The following is a 5,502-nucleotide window of genomic DNA, read 5'->3' on the forward strand; positions in this document are numbered from 1 at the left end:
CCCAGCTTGCCCTTCACCTGAGGCCGACTATAGCTTACTTGTTCCTGTATGTACCTGTACCTGGTCCCTGTCCTATGGTTGAATATTTAACCTATGTAGTTGGTGCTATTGCATTGCTTGTGATACCCAGTCCAGTTTGAATCCTGAGTGTCCTGTCCTGCCAGAGTCCTGAGCACATTATCCCTGTCACCTGAGTTCCTGATTGTGCATGTGATACCTAGCCTGTAAATACTTTCAGCTCCAGCCTTATCTTGCATTCTCTTGTTTGTCCTGGCTTGCCTGGAATCCAGGGGTCTCTTGCAGCTAAGTACTCTTGTTATCTGTTCCTTGCCTTGCTCTGCCAAGTTCTTTAGGAACTCATTGCTTAATGATTTATTATTCATACAATCTTGTGCATTGTTGCATGTACTGTGTATTCGGTCTTGTTGCTGATAACATTCTGTGCATTGTAGTATATACATATTTATTGTAGACACAGAAGGAGAAAGAAAAGACTCTTTTGTGGGTGCACTCTTTGTATCAAAAGGAAATCAATGAGAGTAATGAATCATGAAGAGAATATAAAATTAATTAAGTTTTATTAAATTCCTAGTAAAATATATCGGTAGTTTTGTTGAGTAAAGATAACACAATTAATGATAATACCAAAAATTAACATTAAAGTTTAGTGAAAATTTACAAATCACTACTGTCTGCCATGCTTTGATAATTAATTGAAAATTATACTGCAGATAGTAGGTTCACAGATTGATCCTAGTACATAATTTAATAAAATATAATGATGAGAGAATATCTGTCACACTCCTAAGCGATGAAACAAAATGTCTATTAAGTCAGACAATCAGGGTCGTCAAAAGGAGGTGATAAGTGGTAAGAATAACAGCAAGAAAAATTAGAAAGGTGTGAATCTGCTATCCGTGTTAAACACTGGACATGATAATCATACTCTACTACACCGGATCTTCCTCAGGAGTCTCCTACCTGAGTACTGATTCAGCCCAACACTGATTAGCTTCCAAGATCGGATGGATTTGGGCGTTTCCAGTGTGGTATGATAGTAGGGTGATATATGGTGATTTGTGTCACTACGGAGTCACTGATGAGAGTTCACGGAAAAAATTAAAAAGACAAAAACAGGAAAGTGAAGTAAAAAGGAAACGGATGGATCTGCTGCCAACGTTTAGACAGAGACGGATGACTCTGAATCGTTGGTGAGAGTCCGGAAAAATAGAAAAGACATAGAAGAGAGTGTTGTTAATATAGGAATTTGGCACTGGTACTAAGGAAAATCCCAATGAGAGTTATTGTGAATGGTATCAGTGTATAATGAACACAGAATCAAACAACTTGTTAGGTTAGAACAGGGGTGGGCAATTATTTCAGCTGAGGGGCCATTTGACATTTCCTGTCAGTATCCGAGGGCCACACACAAAATAGCAGCTCCCCCCACTTGCCAAAAATGTAGGGACGTGGCTTCATGTGGAAGGAGTGTGAACAAAAAATAATACAGATTCGTATTAGGTTGCACAATAGTCTCCATTATTCAAATTGCGCCACTTACACACATTACAGCAGGTAGAGCTCCCTTTTACACAGTACGGAAGGTAGAGTCCCCTTTTACACATTGACATTTTATTTAGGATAATTATTGCGCAGCAAGCAAATTATCCAGTGTCTTATGGCCCCTGGGGAAAGGTGTGACACAGTGACAGAACACGAGGGGTCACAGGTAAGAGTCGGCACACACACAGTCCAGTCTCCGGGGGCAGCCAGCATCTTCGGGGAAGCTGGACATGCCCCCGGAGCGAAAGAGAAAAGACCCACCAGGCCATGCCCCTTTTAGATTAAGCCACACACCCTTTTTAAGCACCACACTGCTTGAGCGGGGGGGGGGTGTAATAGTACAGAGTGCGCTCCGGGTGTCACCACACCCGGTGACGCCTCTGGGCGACACGGTGACAGAACATGGTAGAGCTGACAGTGACAGAACACCATGGGGGTGACACGGTGACAGTACACGGGGGTATGACACAGTGACAGAACATGGGGGGGTTACACAGTGACAGAACATGGTGGGGGTGGCACAGTGACAGCACACAGGGGGTGACACAGTGACAGAACACGGGGGTTGACAGTGACAGAACACGGGGGGTGTGACACAGTGACAGAACACGGGGGGTGTGACACAGTGACAGAACACGGGGGGTGACAGTGACAGAACACGGGGGGTGTGACACAGTTACAGAACATGGGGGGGTGACAGTCACGGGGTGTGACAGTGACAGAACACGGGGGGGTGACAGTGACAGAACACGGGGGGGTGACAGTGACAGAACACGGGGGGTGACAGAACACGGGGGGGTGACACGGTGACAGAACATGGGGGGGTGACACAGTGACAGAACACGGTGGGGGTGACAGTGACAGAACACGGTGGGGGTGACACGGTGACAGAACACGGGGGGTGACACAGTGACAGAACACGGTGGGGGTGACAGTGACAGAACACGGGGGGGTGACAGAACACGGGGGGGTGACACAGTGACAGAACACGGTGGGGGTGACACAGTGACAGAACACGGTGGGGGTGACACAGTGACAGAACACGGTGGGGGTGACACAGTGACAGAACACGGGGGGGTGACACGGTGACAGAACACGGGGGGGTGACAGAACACGAGGGGTGTGACACGGTGACAGAACACGGGGGGTGACACGGTGACAGAACACGGGGATGTGACATGGTGACAGAACACGGGGGGTGTGACACGGTGACAGAACACGGGGGGGTGTGACACGGTGACAGAACACGGGGGGGTGTGACACGGTGACAGAACACGGGGTGTGTGACACGGTGACAGAACACGGGGGGTGACACGGTGACAGAACATGGGGGGTGTGACACGGTGAAAGAACACGGGGGGGGGGGTGACACAGTGACAGAACACGGGGGGGGTGACACGGTGACAGAACACGGGAGGGTTTGGTACAGCGAGAGCTAAAGATCTCTCCCCCCAACCTAAAAACAGTCTGACGCCACTGTTCGCACACTGAAATACACACACACACACACTCTCACATATATATATATATATATATATATATATATAAAACACACACTTTCTCTCACTCACTTTTCCCATTAACTTACTGATCTGGCTGGCAGTGGCAGGAAGGATGGATCTGCAGCAGTCTGGCTCTTGTCCCATGTAGCTCCGCCCCCTGAGGTCCCGTGTAGCCCCGCCCCTTCATTGGCACATAGCCCCGCCCCCTTTTCGGCTGAACACAGCCGTTATCACTGGGGAGTCTGGAGGCGGGAGGAGGAGGCTGCTACAACACAGCAGCAGCAGCAGGGGAGAGAGGAGCCGCTGGCAGCTTGGAGGTACTGCAGTGCAGAGCAATGACAAGCAGCTCAGCTGGTCGGGCCGCTTGTCATTGCTTGCTGGTGGGAGGCAGTGGGCCGGGCAGGATCGGTTTGCGGGCCGTATTTTGCCCACCCCTAGGTTAGAAGGTACCGCTGTAATAGGTATTTCGAAAAGATGAAAAAGGTACTTAATTAACCATTAATAGCTACAGAGACTATAGCTGATAGAAAGAAAGTGACAATGAATCACATGAAAAAAGAGGCAAGGTGTGCATATTACATATATACACTCAAATGAGCTCCTAATGTCACACAGAAATATAGTTTCAATGGGTGTGAAAAACACAATGAAGAAAAGAGAGATTTTATAATATAATATAAATTGGGGCTGCAATGAAGTACTGTTGCAAAATGCTTGAAGTAGGCTAAGATAGCATGTGTTTAATCAACAAATCAAAACATTGTTGCCACAAGTTAATCCTGCAACACACTTGCTAAATGCATGTGTGCACTCAAGTTAGAATCACTTTGGTTAATGGAAGAAAGAAACGGTGCCCTGCTAGTGAAAAAATAACCGTAATAACAAGTAATAATATATAATGCTATATATTAGTCTCCCGTAGCGGTGGTCCCTTCATAAAATGCAAAGGATATATCGTTTACCACTATGGGTGTTGTGCAGCTGCAGAGGCTGAATTCAGCATAGTAGGATCTTTTGTTCCCCGGAGACTAGCACTATGCGGCCCGACTGGGACAGATAGGTCACGAAGATCAGTCCGGGCAGGTGAACAGCAGGATGGATGAATCGGACACAGGACGGCTCCAACAGAAGACGGCTCCAGCGGAAGACGGCGGGCGGAACAGTTCGTATCAGTGGTCAGCAGGGCAGGCGTGCAGGGAAGAAGACGGCTCAGATGATTAGGCTCCCGGAGGCGGCAGTCCATGGTGGTAGGCAGCAGTAGTGTGTGTGAACGGGACGGAATCACCATAGTGGTAAACGATATATACTTTGCATTTTATGAAGGGACCGCCGCTACGGGAGACCAATATATAGCATTATATATTATTGTTATTACGGTTATTTTTTAACTAGCAGGGCACCGTTTCTTTCTTCCATTAACCAAAGTGATTCTAACTTGAGTGCACACATGCATTTAGCAAGTGTGTTGCAGGATTAACTTGTGGCAACAATGTTTTGATTTGTTGATTAAACACATGCTATCTTAGCCTACTTCAAGCCTTTTGCAACAGTACTTCATTGCAGCCCCAATTGATATTATATTATAAAATCTCTCTTTTCTTCATTGTGTTTTTCACACCCATTGAAACTATATTTCTGTGTGACATTAGGAGCTCATTTGAGTGTATATATGTAATATGCACACCTTGTCTCTTTTTTCATGTGATTCATTGTTACTTTCTTTCTATCAGCTATAGTCTCTGTAGCTATGAATGGTTAATTAAGTACCTTTTTCATCTTTTTCGAAATACCTATTACAGCGGTACCTTCTAACCTAACAAGTTGTTTGATTCTGTGTTCATTATACACTGATACCATTCACAATAACTCTCATTGGGATTTTCCTTAGTACCAGTGCCAAATTCCTATATTAACAACACTCTCTTCTATATCTTTTCTATTTTTCCAGACTCTCACCAACGATCCAGAGTCATCCGTCTCTGTCTAAACGTTGGCAGCAGATCCATCCGTTTCCTTTTTACTTCACTTTCCTATTTTTGTCTTTTTCATTTTTTCCGTGAACTCTCATCAGTGACTCCGTAGTGACACAAATCACCATATATCACCCTACTATCATACCACACTGGAAACGCCCGAATCCATCCGATCTTGGAAGCTAATCAGTGTTGGGCTGAATCAGTACTCAGGTAGGAGACTCCTGAGGAAGATCCGGTGTAGTAGAGTATGATTATCATGTCCAGTGTTTAACACTGACAGCAGATTCACACCTTTCTAATTTTTCTTGCTGTTATTCTTACCACTTATCACCTCCTTTTGACGACCCTGATTGTCTGACTTAATAGACGTTTTGTTTCATTGCTTAGGCTTATGTGTGTGACAGATATTCTCTCATCATTATATTTTATTAAATTATGTACTAGGATCAATCTGTGAACCT

The 5,502-nt window shown here is 45.6% G+C and overlaps 2 pseudogenes; one reads left to right on the top strand and one right to left on the bottom strand.

Moving 5' to 3' along the window:
- Positions 1–944: 944 nt before the first annotated feature.
- LOC134913854 (5S ribosomal RNA) lies at positions 945–1,063 on the bottom strand (annotated as a pseudogene).
- A 4,106-nt stretch (positions 1,064–5,169) lies between these two features.
- Positions 5,170–5,288, top strand: LOC134912012 (5S ribosomal RNA; annotated as a pseudogene).
- The last annotated feature ends 214 nt before the right edge of the window (positions 5,289–5,502 follow it).

This window comes from Pseudophryne corroboree, chromosome 4 (assembly GCF_028390025.1).
Source record: "Pseudophryne corroboree isolate aPseCor3 chromosome 4, aPseCor3.hap2, whole genome shotgun sequence".
Lineage (NCBI taxonomy): Eukaryota > Metazoa > Chordata > Amphibia > Anura > Myobatrachidae > Pseudophryne > Pseudophryne corroboree.